Raw genomic sequence first — 16,214 nt, forward strand, 5'->3', positions numbered from 1 at the left:
GCTGCTGATGTGTATGACTACAGACAGATGAGAAGTATCTCTGCTAACTCAGATTTCCAGGTCGTGAATAAATCTTCACTCAGAAGCTCAAACTATGATTAGAAATTATTAAAGTCTACCTACCTGAGACACCAAAATTTTAAATAAAATTAAGAAGATACCCTTAGTGTCAGAACACACAAACTCATTGAGCAATATTACAGCAATGCTTCTCATCAGTATTTCTAAAACCTTCATTTCAGGTATTCAGCACAAGCCCCCTAGGAAAGACTGGCCCTGTGACAAGCCTCAATCTTATTCATGAACAGATTTAAAGGAAATTAAAATGGAGATATTGGGAAGGGCTTTCCCAAGATTATGAATCTGGTTCTGATTCCTGTGTTGAATTCCTGGCTTTCCCTCTTACCTGCAGGACCTGAAACATTTAACCTGGTGGGTGAATTCATTTCATCCACTGCTGGTTTAGATTGTAGAGCAACACAGAGATCCCCCAGAGCACAGGGGTACTGGGGTACCTACTGGTTTACAAAGTACTTTAAAACTCCCAAATTAAAACCATTTTTAAAATGTCAGCTATGTGGGTTGTTAGATTGGTGTTAAAGTAATCACTTCTGTATTTTTTGAAGTCTGAAGGAAAATGACACTGAAAGAAGATCAGCATCCCCTCAACTTTTTTCTGAACAGGCTGAAGCTCTGAAAGATTCTCTCCCATTTGGAGGGCTGGATGCAAGAGAGAAGAACTGTGTAAACAAATCAAACCAAATCTCAGAAATTCTGAGACAACAGCAGTGAAACTGAACTGCCTCTATAGAAAATAATTCAAATAACAAGATTTCCATTATTTGAATCAGAAACTCAAAATTAATAATATGTATTTCATATTTTAATGCACCTCTGAGAAAGCATAACAGGATCCAAAGAATTAGTTATTGCTCATGACAATAAAAAGGCTAATGCCTCAGTTAATGAATTCTCTAGGAAAGGAAACAATTACTGGTGCATTTCATGAATCTCCATTGCTAGACAGGATTTGAACCAGCAGGGAGAAAAGATTACTTCTAATCTTTTATTAATTTATTGCCCCTTATTTTTTTTTCCTCCATGAAAGACATAAACCCACACCAAATGTCAGGCACGTGGAGTGTGCACAGACTCCACAGATTGAACTGGTTCCTCTGTCACAGATCTCCTGCTGGAAATAACCCAGGAGGTCCAAAAGAGTAAGGAAAAAGAAAGAAGCTATATTCTGAAAGTGACCAGAAATTATGCTTGAACAGATTTAGGATAGAAAATTATTAAGAGCTGAGTTTCCAAAGTAAATTGTAGGACCTGTGTAGTTTCTTGGTCTGCACCAAAAAGCCTTCCATGTTGTTTATGCACAGTGCTGCTGTAAGAAAGCCTGTTAAATACTGGGTAAATATTTTTTGAGGTTGAATACATTATACTTGAACACTAAACTGGTAATATTTGAGTACCATGACTGCACACCATTTCTTCAAAATTGCTTTTACACCTGGTAAGTGTTTTAGTGAAGTAACATTCAGATTAGGCAAAACCACTTCCTGGCCCCATTTTTAGTTTGCCCGTATGACGTGGCAGCAAAATATCACCAGCAGTATCAGTATCACAAAAATAGACTTTTCATACTGTTTCTAAACCTTAGAAAATGAACTCTTTTCATAGCAAAAGCTAACAGGTTTTCTTTTCCAAATTTGCAGCACTACAGCACTGTATTGGACACACCTGACTTCCTTCACAGGAAGTATTTTTATAGACAAGTAAATATAAATTTATCTTGTAACATTTTGTGTTAATTAGAATATACATTAAGGATTTCAAGAATGGAATTTTAACTGTTTAACACAGTTACAGCTGCAGATATATTTCACCATTTACTAGAAGACAAAAAAACAAACAAACAAAAAACCCCAAAACAAGACATTTTGCATTATTAGACTTCCAGAGAGTCTGTTTCCAGTTATGCTTGGGCTGAAAAAGGAAAATACCAAGAATAATGCCTTGCTACTATAGCTCCTACTCTTCAGAATATAGCAGCTCACTACAGGCAGAATAAAAGATACCTGGAACTGTTGCTGACTTTTCTACAAATGCAGCCCCAACCCTGGACCGTTGCCTTCACCCAGTTTAATGAGAGGGACAATTGCCATCACTTAAACAGTGAAATGTTAAATATCACATCTATTTACTCTCTGTTTCCCAGGAATCAACTATAAAAAGATATTGAATTGTACAAACTGCATATGAACACTTAAAACATTTTGGAACAGCTTTACTACATTTCTTCTATAATTCTGATGTCAGTAGAATTATGTACCTGGCAAATAAATCCTTTAGAGGTTTGTGGGGTCAGAAAAGCTCAATTTATTTAACAAGTAGGTCTGGTTACATTAAGAAAAAATTTTTTTTTTCAAGTGCACCACTAGATATTGACATTTCCCCTCCTTAGTAAGCAATAAAAACATGATAAGACAAAACACGAAACAAGTGACCATTCCATTTCTTTTAAAAGCATTACCCAAATATATATATATATTCTATTCTATTTTAAAGCAAACTTTGCCAAACATTGCAACTTCACTACAGTTCTATACACCACAGAATGTTTGGGGCTGGAAGGGATCTTTAAAGATCATCTATTTCCAATCCCACTACTTTGGGCAGGGCATCTCTTACAAGATTGGTTTCTCAAAGACCCATCCAATCTGGCCTTGAACATTTCCACTGATGGGGCATCCATGGATGGACAACTACAAGATAATTTTACATTTTGTAGATTAAAATTAGTTTGGGAATTTTTTATATTGTAGCTATAAAAATATACAACTATTAAATTACTTATTTGGCCAAACAAATCCTACTGAACTCTACAAAAATACATTATTTCCCACTGCAGCTCCCTCACCCCTGAGCACATGGAAATGTCTGTCTGGCCTCAAAGCCATCACTGACCATCTTCCTGCAATCATAACTTTCATACTCAACTAGAGAAACTGTTTAGTTGGTATTCCTTTCCCCACATTTGGGTGGCAATCTGCATCTCCCACTATGACATTTCATTAAGAAATTTCCAGCCAACTCCATTTCCATCTCAACCACAGCAATATAGAGCATTTTCACACCTTGCTTTAAGTCTATAAGCAATCTCTATCACAATTATAGGCATGGCTTATGTAGAAGATTAATGCTAGTGGCTAGGATTTAATATCCTTTAACCCAATTAAAGTGTGAGGAAACAAAGAATTACAAGTACAATTAGACAGTCTCATGCATCTGCAACTGACAATTGGATACAATACCAATATATTGGAACCAGCACTACTCTATACCACTCGTTTTCCAAACCAATTAATTTTTGTCTGTATTTAGCATTTAAGTTCACTTGCTCTTTAATTTAGTACTGGGAAGGCAGAAATTAGAAATACTACAGGCTGCCTCACTATGGAGTTCTGCAAAATTTGCTTTTTGGCTACATACAATGAGTATGATTTGAAAACTGGATCTTCCCCTTTCTGTTCACACAAAGTGGTGAGATTTCGTGTCTCTCAAGAGAAAGGGCCTTAAAAACTTGGGAATCATGTTCTTTATCTTTAAAATCAAAAGTCACAATGAAGAGCTCTTAAATATCACAGAGCAGGTTGCTCAGTTTTCGAGATGCACTTGAAGTCAGAACCAGTTTACAATCTTTCTTGTAAACAATTTAGAAATTTGCAGAAGGGACAAACATGTAATTATGCTTTCCTGCACTGTAATCATTAGGTTAGTGTTAGAAATCTTAGAAAGCTTCTTCAGGCTCATGTAAGGATGCAAGATCCCTACATGATGCATACCAAAAAGCTGGCATAGCAAGTCAGTCCAAATGCAACAAGTTATTTTGTTTTATTTCAAAAAGGTTTTAGTGCAACTTAATTCATCATAGTATCTCAGTAAATGGGTATCTTTCTACAATATAACTGATGTAACTATAAATTTTCAGTTTATTCCCTCTCATATCTGGAAAGAGATCTCTATGTGCAGCCTATTTTTTGTTTCCTTATTTGAACATTAATGCTATTTTCTATCTTGTTACAGAAGAAAGATCAAGCAAGAAGTGCACTTAGCAGCTGGCCTGGAAAGTGATAAGACTGTAATAGTCTTTAATGGAAAATCATTTCAGTCCTACACTACACTAGGAAATAATTTCCATCCTATATTAACTTGAAAGTTAGCTCTTCTTGATTAATTAGAATGATCCTGTTACTGAAGAGGGCAGTTTTTATCTAAAAGTTTTAAACTATCTCAAATTCACATTTTGCATCTCAAAGATGAGGCCAAACCCCTGAATCTAATATTCTCTCTCAAACTAAGCAAACACTTTTAGAAATGATGGAAAATGACTGAAAGCTCAGGAAAGACATTCCCTAGTTCTGGATGAAAGCTGAGGATGTGAGAAGTAACACCAGTACCCAAGTTCACATCCTCAAGGGTTTCAACCTGTTATCAGATGAACAGAACTGAAGTAAGAATCCTTCCTCGTAGGACCCCTCACAGAAGAGAGGTGATGGTGGCAGACTGTCTGGCTGTAATACTGAATATTCTTCTTCAAGAAACTGTCAAACCATTTTAGTGCCTTGGTCTCCTGTCAGAGAGGAGAATGACATTTCTTGTCTATGAGAATTCCACACTGTCACTGAGAACAAGAGGAGACATCCACTCACCACCTGGCACCAGGTCCCTCAGGAGCTCCTTATGTTGCTTTTCTAAGCATATTCTGCCATAATCCTGACTTTTTAAAAGATCCAGACAAAAATCTGCACCAATTAGAAGATGAGCTTCCCATTGATTTCTGGTGTACTATTAGCTCTTTTGCTAATGTCAAATGAATGATAGTTGACTGGAATCAGAGGACATGGAGAAAAAATGATTTTGCAGTATTGCATCCAGGTTGAAGAACAAAGACTTCTATGACAGACTTACTGTGCTACTTTTGATTATCAAAAGTCCAGGTTGTTCTTCTTGCAGCCCAACTCAATACCACTCAAAGTGTGCTTGTCAGATAATCTGCAGGGATCACTGGGGGGGGAACAAACAAACAAACAAACCCCCAAAAACCTGCTCTTGGAATCTGCTTTCACAGCTGGGAAATCGTTGTATTTCCCATTTCCCTTCTTATTGGAGCTTCAGAAGACTTGCTGTCCTCTCTTCTCCTCTCTACAACTTTCACACCTCCTCCTCAATATGACTCCTGAGCTACTGTCTACTCCTCCTTGCTCCTTCATGGTTTTAAGCTACAGTACTGAGAAAATAAAACTCCTAAACCCAGCAGAATGCCTGGATTATCAGCACAGTAAAGAGAGATAGGATCTTAGTGAAACTCTGGTTGTCCTTTTAAATATGGGAACCTGTAGGGAACCAATTCAGAACTGGTTACCAGTTGCCTCTTCCCCTTCACTTTCACAGCATTAGCATCTTCACTGAACTGTTTCAAAACTTAATATTAGAATTGAAATATCCAGATGATATTGTCCTGTATTCAGAAAACAAAGGAGGCAAGAAGCAAAAGTGGCTTTTCTAAAGACCAAAATAAAAGGCAAACTTCAGAAGACACAATCCCAATGCTCCTTTCTAAAACAAACACTATGAGATGCCAACCTTACACTTCTACCAAGAAACAAGATATTTTCCTGCCCAGCCTGTGGACCAATTAATTGTAGAGCTTGATAGGAAGAAGGAAAAAAAATTACTTTTTAGCTCTCAAAATATATTCTAAATTGCATGGAGTGCTGACCCCATTCTATGAAGGAAAGAATATCTGCCACTCCTTTATAGAGGATTCCAAGCAGTCCAACCCAGGTTTTCACAAACTGCCATTTGGGGGCAAAATAATCCCAAAAGCAGCTCAAATATACAAGAGGTCAACAGCCACCAGACCAAGTGTGAAGAGCATTGAAACAGGAATCCATGGCTGAAGAGGGGTAGTGAGAACTTTAATGGACCATATCTAGAGTATGGTAAGAAATGCAGCAAAGTTAAAAAAAGAAATCCTGTAAGAGATCTATTGACTCAAAAACAGAACTTCAAATAAACCATAAAAACATCAGAATAGAGGCTCAGTCCTCAAAGTCTTTCACTGAACTATTCTGATTTTACCTGCTAGAAGCAAGAAGTGAAATAACTGTCAATAAATCCTAAAATGTCAAGAGTAGTAATACCACCAAAATCTGAATTTTCTTTTTGTCTTTTATCAGAGAAATCAAATACATTTTTACAGGTGTCTCATAAAGGAACAGTAGACAAATTACCTCACCAATTTTCTCATCATCTTATTTGCTACAACTAAGAGGTTGGTAACAAATAATCTGTAAGCAACAAAAAAAAAGTTTTTCAAATATATGAAGCTACAACTTCATCACCTGCTGAAACACTGAATCACTGAAACACTTTGAGCTTTGCCTCCCCAACAACAATATATTCTTTATATTCTATTGTATAAGATATAATATTCTACTATTTTTGATTAGCATTTGTTTGTAAAATTGCTAAGCATTTTTTTAGCATGATGCCTATGCAATTTTATGAAATTATATTTTCAAAATAGCAATAGCATGTTTATCATCATTGATAGTTAAGCTTCAGGTTTCAAATCTATTTTGGCAGAACTGCTCACATGCCTCTGCCACTTTTTATTCACCTGATCACAGCTTTCTCATTTTTGATCAATACCTGTTTTTTACTAAGTGAGACAACAAACAAAACATGTAGCTAATAAACTAGGGCTTAGTTTTTAAAGCCCTCTTAAAACAAAAAGACTTAAACCAAAAGTTGAGGTCTACAATATGACCACAGGACTTTCCTAAGTAAAGAACCACCAATGCAGAGCACATCTCAAGGTCTCATGATAAACATTATGCTCTTTATGTTTTAATTTATGGTATATAAAGGAATTTTAAACCAGGTAAAACTGTACTTAATAGTTATGAAATCTGCATACAGAGAAAAGGATGGGAACTGGGGCACCAATTTCTATCAAGGATAGGAAACTGGTAACCTTGTGTTGACTGCTGGTATTATTTCACCAGAAATAGTTCAAAGACTTCACAACAAAGATAAAGACCCTGCAACTTTTTCCTGAATACTTTTGCTATAATTGAAGAACAGCTCTCCCCACACATAATTAGATTTGAAAATGTAAATGTCTTCTGCTTGAATAAATAACATCAGGAGTTCAAGACTCCAGGACAAGTAGATTTGCAATTATATTAGAGTTCAAAACCAAATGAAAAACTGACCTCTTAAAAATCAAGTCTTAAAATAGACCAAACATACAACACGTGCTTTTCTTTTATCTGACATTGCAGCATATCTGGATTGAGATTGTGAGCCTCTCTGTATCAAGATCTAGAATCAATTTATCAGTGTAAAGGGAGTAAAATGTCAAATTCTGAATTATCAGTCAATTCCACAGCAGATGGTCTAAAATATTAGTGACTCAGTTGTCACTGGCATTGTTTTTTTTTTTTTTTTTGCTTTTGTTCTTTACTTTTTAATTAAAGATCTTAACTTTGAAATAGTATTTCACTATAAAATGCTTAAAAGTTAAAAAAAAAAAAGAAAGAAAAAGAAAAAGAAAATATATAGCTAAAGATTTTTTTTTTAAATCTTGCTCTCCGCTTCTGTAAGAATTTTCATTTTGGTTGATTAATAAAATTCCAGATTAAAAAAAACCCAAAAAACCAAAAACACATATCCCCAGTCCTTTTAATAAGATCAAGCTCTTGACTTAAGTCAACATTGGCAGTATGTGAGTACAGAAATATTTAGTATATCCATGTGAGGTGAAATGGGTGGGTTTATCATTTAAGTTGCTCAGATTGAAGCCTCTGGCCTCTTTCTTCTAGAGGGTAGACTCTGGGTTTGGGCAGCAAGTCAAAGGGGTTGATAAAGGACAATTAATTCCACTTTGCAGAAGAAATAACCAGAGTCCCACTTTGTCAGTCTGGAGCTTGTTGGGAATTCAGCCACCATTTGTATGGCAAAGCTGTTTGCCTTTCTCCTGTCTCCCTGCATGCCAGCACTGGATCTCCATCTCCTCTGTCCTGTTGCAGCAGAAAACCCAACACCTGACCTTCTCTGACCTTCTCTAACTTCAAGTCCATCATGAGTTGCTCCAAGCTGCTCAGAGCAGGTTTAGTCCACCCAGAGAAAGGTCCCTGCCCCACTCTCTGGAGCATCAGAGTATTCCCATGTCCTGAGTTGGGAACCATCCCAAGAGAGGGCTGAAGGATTGCCATGCCAGAGGCTTCAAAACTGTGCAACACTTAAACACCAACACTTTATTGCATGGGAATGAGCTAAGGAAAAGTGAAGTGCCTGCAAAGGATAAAATTCAGCACTGCAAGAGTAAAATTCATTCAACCCAAGATCATCAGAAATTATATCCAAGTTATCCTAGAGCTGAGGAAAATCAAATGGCAAGTAGGAGCTACACAACAAAGAAATATCTCTTCTTCCACATCCTCAGTATTTTCTTTCCATTGCCGTGTCCTCTGGGTGGAAATAAGTTTCCCTGGCTGCTTTCCTCTAAATTATCTGCATTTGCACTGGTGAGGAGAATGTTTCACCACCACTTAGCACTGGCAGCAATTCCTCAAAAACCTCAAAGCTAAGGTTTACTCCCTGGAACATCAGTTTGTTATCTGATGCTCTGAAAGCTGAAAGTACAAATATAGGCTTGCAATTACATGCTTGGGTGTTTATAAACTCTACAGATAAAAACACACTTTCTAAAAAAAAAAAAAAAACAAAAAAAACAAACTAAAAAAATGTCACTTCCTATTAAATGTGAAAAATAAACAACTAGGCCCCACTCAACCTTACTAATGTATCTTTAAATGTGAGATATAGTCACTTTTTAAAATAAAAACAAATTAAGAGAATGTTTGCAAGATTTTCAAGTATTACAGTAGCCAGAAAATGTATTTGAAGAAAATGAAGATATTACACTTGGAAATCTACAAATTTCTATAATCTGTTAACTTGACAACTAAAGATTCAAACCTTGTAATATTGTGGGTTTAAATATGAAAACATGTAAATATTAATCATTTCTTTGGCTGCTGCATAAAGCAAAAATAGCAACCTCAGACCTTTTAAATTAAACGTGGAAAAGTATTTCAAATAATTTAGACATAACGCTTACTGGTTGTTAAAATAAAAAACATTTTATCAGGAAATACAACAATCAACTTTTTGAAACGTGTCCTTCCAAAATAAATCCTTCTCAACACTTTTGATTTTGATTTCTATCTACATCCAAGGAGTTATCTAACACTATAAGGTATCCAGGCAATTCTGGAAGCTGTATCAGCCAGACTTGTAACAGATAAAATTGCTGTTTCTTTGCCTTTTTTTTTTTTTTTTTTTTTTTGATGTGTGGCTGACATTTGTCACAGGCTCTTTTTGCCCCAGTGTGTTCAGCTGGAGAAGTGCACAGAGGGTCAGAAAGCAGCAAAGCCTCTGCCACTCCTCCCAAAGAGGAAAATTGCTTCTTCTCATCTAGTTCTTAATAGCTTACTGCTTATTAAAAATACCATATTTGATGATGCAGAAATAAACAGAAAACTAAGAATCAATAAAACATCCTGGAATCCTGAAAAGAAGCAGGTGCCTATAGATCCCATATACAATTTTTGTCCTCAGGAGTCAGGGCACTCCAGATCCTAAGGACTGGAATAGCTGTGGCATAAATTAATAACAGTGAGTCTGTAAAGGTTGAATTGATACTGACATCTTGGATATTATTACTGTAAATGACAGATTAATGCACAAAGGCAGGAGATCCCAAAAGTCATCCTGGATATTTAATTAGTAGGAATTAACCAATAATCATATTAATTAGCAGAGTTAAAAATCCCATAGAGCAGTAAATTATTTCAAAGGAAATTTTGGCTATAACAATGACAAGTTAAGTAATAACTTACACCGATGCCAGCCCAGAATAAATGATTTAATGATCCCCATAGAAAGTTTTATTTTACTGAGATCAGTATCTGACCCCTATTATACACTAAAAGCCATGCCTAAAACCAATTATAAGAACTATTGAGAGGAGTCTCAATTACAAAGAGCCTTCTTTCTCCATTGTCATTCCATCAGAATCAAATAGATAATATTAAACCAAATGCATCTTTTCAGCATCTCAAGAGGAACAGCAACTATTGATACTTCAATCTTTTATTAAAAATTTACTGTAGTCTGTGATACACAAGTTCTAGGATGCTTAAAAGACCAAAGTATTTTGCAGTGATATTTATTTCCATACACAACGTACTATTAGCATAGCTAAGTTAACATTAATAGCAATAATGACTTTAATTAACACTGCATGTGAAAGTATAAGAAAAGGCTGTGAACTTCAGATTTGACATCATTAAATCTATTTTCAAAAAATTTCAAATTTTACTTCCATCAAATGTAACAAATAAGCATGAAAAACAAGTTTGTGATGAACCAAAACTTGAAATTAGTGTCTTTATTTTTATGTTATATTTTAACAAATAATACTCTTTGTATCTGAGTTTTGCACAAGCAGATGCTATGATCTTAAGGTAATGTAAGCAGGGAATAGTTAATTTATAATTTTTAAACAATTACTTTTTAATCCTATTTAAATGGGTAAGATGTATATAATAAATATATATGAACTAAAAAAGGTTAATATTTAACTGCCTTATAAAATATTCCTTTTCCAATTCTGCAAAGTGCCTGTGCTCAGCTCACATCCTGCTTGTGGATGATACCAGGCAGTAATAAGAGTAATAGTCAGGTGTCAATCAAACACCACTTTAAAAAGCAGTTAAACTGACAAACTATGACCTGAATGATGAAACAGCCATTTTAAAACTGAGAAGAGAAATAAGATTCTCAACTAATTCACCTTACCTTATGTTTGCTGTGATCTAAAAGAAGGCTGTTAATGTGGTAAGCTAAGTTGGGTTTATATTTATATATAGACGTGTGTGTATAATGTCTAAATGTTTTATGCAGTAGGCTCCTGTAAAAAACCTACTGGTTATTTAAATTCAGAAGCATTTTAATTTTGACATTAGACCAGTTGATTCATACGTTCATTCAAAGCTGTTGTTGCTTCTAAATTTACACCTGCTACTGAAAGATGAGACAGAAACCAAAGTATCTAATAAGAGCAAAGAACTTATGTGGCTGTTTTTCACATCAATATTCATTTTTTACTTGCAGGAGTATTTCCCTTCTACAAGCAATTTCCGTAAAAGCTTAATTTTTCTATCAAGCTTGGTTTCAGAAAGAGAAATATAGGTTCCAGAAATTATCTGAAGAACAATTAATAGCCTCTTCAGTACTAAGCAGTGTAGTTATAAACCAGACATAAACCTATAAATACACCTTGACAACCATTATGGAAATATGGGAGCATCTGAGGCAGTGCATCACTTAACAGTGAGGCTTAAATAATGAACACAGAAGTATTGGGCAAGTTCTCCAGTTCCATTGCAAAACTAAAATTTAAACTAAAGTCAAACTTCTAATGAATTTCAGAAAAGGACATTCCTACAGTAAGATCATTAATTGCTTTCAAGTTTTTTTTTTTAATGGACAGAAGATAAAAACAGGGCATCCACATAGAACATAACCTGAGCTGTATAAATCCAATGTTGTTAAAAGAAATGTGCAGCAATCAATCGAGGCATTTCTCATTTGAATGCTGCTTTATGATTATCCAAGTTAAAAAAACAGGACCATGAAGTAGGCAAGTTAAAGATTAATTTCTCAGAAGTTCCTACAGTTGAAAGTGGATGACAGTAGATTAACTACAAGGATGAAAAATCCAGACCCTGTAAGGATGAGAAATTTAGACCATTTGTATTATAGCAAGCATTAGGCTGTGCATTACACTTAGGCCTCCATCAAACTTTGGTCCTTAAGAGATCCTTGTGGTTTTAAAGTTTAAAGACCACAGATGTTCTTACTACTGGCTTTGCAAATCACTACTCAAAAAAGTCCTTTAAAATACAATATACCTGAAAAGACTCAGCAAAAATAATACTTGAAAAAATAATTTTATCTGAAGCCAAATGTCAACATTCAGAAGATGAAAATAGGAAGAGCAAGTAATCAGGATAAACACAACTGCTTTAGGAGAACTTCAAGAAACTAATAAATATGGAAAAATTACTTAAAGAATTACAGGGGATACTGAATATTGGTTATTAATGTATATTGGAATATAAAGCACAGAAAGCTTTTCTACACTGCAAACATTTAAACCCTAATTTAATACCAGGATCTTTATATTGGATTTGAACTTACCACACCTGCTGCTTACTCTGAAAGTCAAATTAGAATGAACAATTCATGATTCCAAAATAGCTTGGAACAACCTGTTACAAAATTACAATGAAAAAAATGTTGGCATTCATCTAATTCATCTGCTCCAACCTTTTTAGTAAAAAAGTAGTATAACGTAGTTCCTACAAAGGTCCTTTGTTCTAAAAACAGCAGTAAAGCAAATACATTGTGTAGCCTCTAAATAAGTACATGCATCAGAAAATAGAGAGGATTTCCTACAAACTACAAACCAGGAACCTCCCCTCCTCCACACACAGCATCTTTTGCTTTAATTCTCCAATATGTAACAAATGTACAGGAAAGCATCTCTCATGGTTTTATGACCTAAAAAACTTGGCAGTCAGTGTAGCCAAAAGAGACTTATTCCAATCCTTACAATAAGGATTTTATCTACCAGAAGCAAAGTATTTTTCTGCTCTGGGGCTGCACCCCAGATAACCAGGGAGGAGCTACAAGAATTAATTAGCAGATACACTTAAGGCAAAATGACTCAAAACCCTGCTTTGTGACACTGCCATCTTTCCAACAACAATGAACCAAGTTTTTAGCTATTAAATGACTGCCCATTCATTGCTACAGGTAATCAAAAGGACAACTGCTTGACCAGAAGTTGCAGGGCTCCTGTGCCCAGCCCAGACTAATGTAACTTATTTAACAAGCTACCATTGGCTTAGACAAGTTCTTGAATTACACCAACCATACCCTCATATTTTGGCAAACACCATGAAAACTTCAGGAAGTGATCTAAAGAATCTCCTTTTATGTCAAAAAATATCCCATGGAGTTTCATCCACCCAGAGTGAAATCCTTCTCTTCCAAGAGGTATGAACCAGTTTGGGAATTCTTAATTTCTGGCATTATAGCAACACTTATATGGTCTTCATATCCCAAACAGATTACAGTTGTAGCTCTATAAATGTAACTTAAGTTCTTTAGGCTGCTCCTCTGGGGATGTGTCCCCAAAATTCAGAAGTCTGTTGTCATGGACCACCTTTTCTTTTAGGGCACGCTGATAATTTCTCGCTCCCAGAGATCTACCAAGGGAACATTTTTACACCTTTAAAAAGGCAGCATGGGTTGTTGTTGGGTTTTTTTCCTCTGAAAATTATATGAAATCTATCATGCTTGTTCTTCGCTGCTTGATCAGGATATTACAGAATCACAATGTTTGGAAAAGACCTTGAAAATTATGAAGTCAAACTACCAACCCAGAAGAAGAAGCCCCACCATGCTACCAGAGCACATCCTGAGGTGTCACATTTATAGTTTGCTGAATATCTCCAGGGCTGGTGACTCCACCACCTCCCTGGCCAGCCCATTCCAGTGCCTGACTACTCTTTCAGCAAAGAAATTCTTCCTAATATTTAGCCTAAACCTCCCTTGGTGCAACTCCAGGCCATTTCCTCTCATCCTGTTGTTATTTACTTAGAAGAAGCCAACACCCACCTCCCTACAACCTCCTTTCAGGTCTCCCCCTCAGGCTCCTCCAAGCCAAACCATCCCTGTTCCCCTCAGCCTCTCCTCCTAGGACTTCTCTGCTATCTGTGGGATATAAAGTATGGGCAGACCTGAAATACAGACAAAAAGGGGCAGTGTGACACATTTTAAGTGCATTGGCCCCATTATTACTGAAAAGACAACAAATGCGTTTTAATGTAGCTTTCCTGGATGTAAAATGTGGTCTTTCAGTACAAGACTATTGGATGTAGAAAATTTTTAAAAGTCTGCAAGCAGTGGAATCATCATTGCTTGACTCATAAAGACAACTGAAGAAAGAAGGTTCATTGGAAATTACACTGGGATAGAGAGAGAACTAAAAAATATCAATCCACCTAGCTAATCAAGGAAAAGGTTATGGTTTGGTTTGTTCAGGGTTTTTCTAAGCATTTATATAGATTTCCTCCCAGCAGCTGCCATCTCATCAATACACCTGCCTTGTACACCACATTCCTTGCAAGATTTTACTGAAAAGGCAACATCTGCCAGATTCTAGAACCATAATGCACAGAAGTTGTGTTCCTACGTTGGTAGCAGATAGGACCTTGGATAACAACATTCAAGTAACACGATTTCTTGGAAAATTTGTGTAATGTCACCTGCCAACCTGCTGCCAAGAAGGAATTACTTGATGCCAGCTATGCCTGAGCCTTGCCAGAGGACAGTTCAAGCAGGGAGGCAGCTGAGGTCTCCACAGGACTAAAACAAAGCCAAATCCAAAGAAAATGAGGCAGTGGAAAAAACTTGTGTACACTTTGATACAGAGCTCCTAGGAAGTCAGCCAAGGAACAGAGTTGCTTTAGGAACAGGAAAGCCCTGGATGGGCAATGGGAGCTCCTCCTGTGCAAAGCAGAGGCTGGAGAGGATGGAGCTTTGGTAGCTCATGGGTGAAGATCAGAATGAAGGCCAAGAATGGGGATGTCCCAGTGCTGCTCTGTGTACAGCAAATTGCCTGTGCTCCTGCTGAAGTTTTCATCTTCAGTCCAGTGAAACCAGCAACACCTTTGCTTCCTCAAGAACAGCCTGCTGGGATGCTGCTGAACAGCAGCCTCCCAAAATCAAGGTACCAATGTGAACAGGTCACTGGGCAAAATGCAGATTTTCCCAGAAAGATGAAAAAGACTTATTTTGGTGAGATCCCAAACTGTAGCTGGTAAAGATCAAGTATGCACACCTTAAAGGGAAAAAATAGAGAACAAACCACAAATTGCTTGCACTGTTTCTACTTTTCAGTATTAAAACCTACACAAAACAACACAAAATAGAATCCTAGAGAAAAAACAGCTCCACACATCTATATAAAGCCACAAAAAAGAACAACTTTTCTCCTTTTTCTACCAGCAATGAGACAGACTTTCTCCATAGCACATTCAGTATAGTGGATTTTCAGGTGATCTCACACTAAATATACAAGCTTAAAACTGACACCATACCTAACAACAGGAAATTCAAGTGATTCTGCCTGCATGCCTCTGATTTAGAATAATTTGCAGCCAAATTGCTGTTTTACAGTTTTTAGTCTGAAGAAAAAAAAAAAAAAAAAAAAAAGAAGAGGAAGAAGAAAAGAACTAAAAGAGTACAGGCATCTCAGGCCTCCCTAGTTGTACATCATCCAGTAAAAAGATGTGACAGAGGAGTGTGACAGCCACTTCCTCTGACCTGTGATACCTCCATATCTTCTCCTAATGCATTTATTCCAGTTTGACAGTACCAAGCTGAAGATTCTACCTTTTTTTTCCCAGCCCTTGAGAGACACACTAAAAAAGTCCCTAAAGAGACTAATAAAAATGAAAATTAGCCCCTTTATAAAAGTCTAAGACAACAAAAACAATACAAACATCAACATCTACTAGGATTGATTTAAGCTCATTTGAACACAGCAAAGACAAACATTGTTTTTGCTTATTTCCTTTAAATACATTTAAATAAGAGCAAAGACATTTTATTCCAATATAATTCTCCCTAGAGAGCCATTTCAAATTATTTTTAAGATGGTAAAACTTTGAACTTCAGAGGTGTTTATATGATACATTAAAACATCCTTAAAGAAACATTTATGCTCAAATATTAGTCTGACAATACTCTGCTAACAAGGGAAACTGCACATACAAGTAATAAAAAAAACTTGGAAGCCACCAAGTTAAAATCTGAGCCATTTCTGCAATTATTAGAACTTTGCTCTCAGAGCATAAATTCCCTCTGTACAAAAAAGCAGGTAAAGCACTAAAAAAGGCCCTTACTGCTTGATATTGATCCTCTTAGAATTGTTCCAAAGGACAATGTTTTTTCTTCAAAATATATATTGTCTTCCCTTCTATTGACACCCAGACTAACTC

The 16,214-nt window shown here is 36.1% G+C and overlaps 1 protein-coding gene across 3 annotated transcripts in view; it reads right to left on the bottom strand.

The window, feature by feature from the left end:
• Positions 1-16,214, bottom strand: part of CTBP1 (C-terminal binding protein 1) — a 223,700-nt gene that overhangs the window by 179,099 nt on the left and 28,387 nt on the right. The window contains exon 2 of one of the 3 annotated variants that reach the window (XM_071753255.1): positions 12,343-12,413. The exons of the other annotated variants lie outside the window; for them this stretch is intronic. The gene's annotated coding sequence lies outside the window, so the exon portion shown is untranslated. The remainder of the gene's footprint in view (positions 1-12,342; positions 12,414-16,214) is intronic. 3 annotated transcript variants of the gene reach the window in all.

This window comes from Heliangelus exortis, chromosome 10 (assembly GCF_036169615.1).
Source record: "Heliangelus exortis chromosome 10, bHelExo1.hap1, whole genome shotgun sequence".
NCBI lineage: Eukaryota > Metazoa > Chordata > Aves > Apodiformes > Trochilidae > Heliangelus > Heliangelus exortis.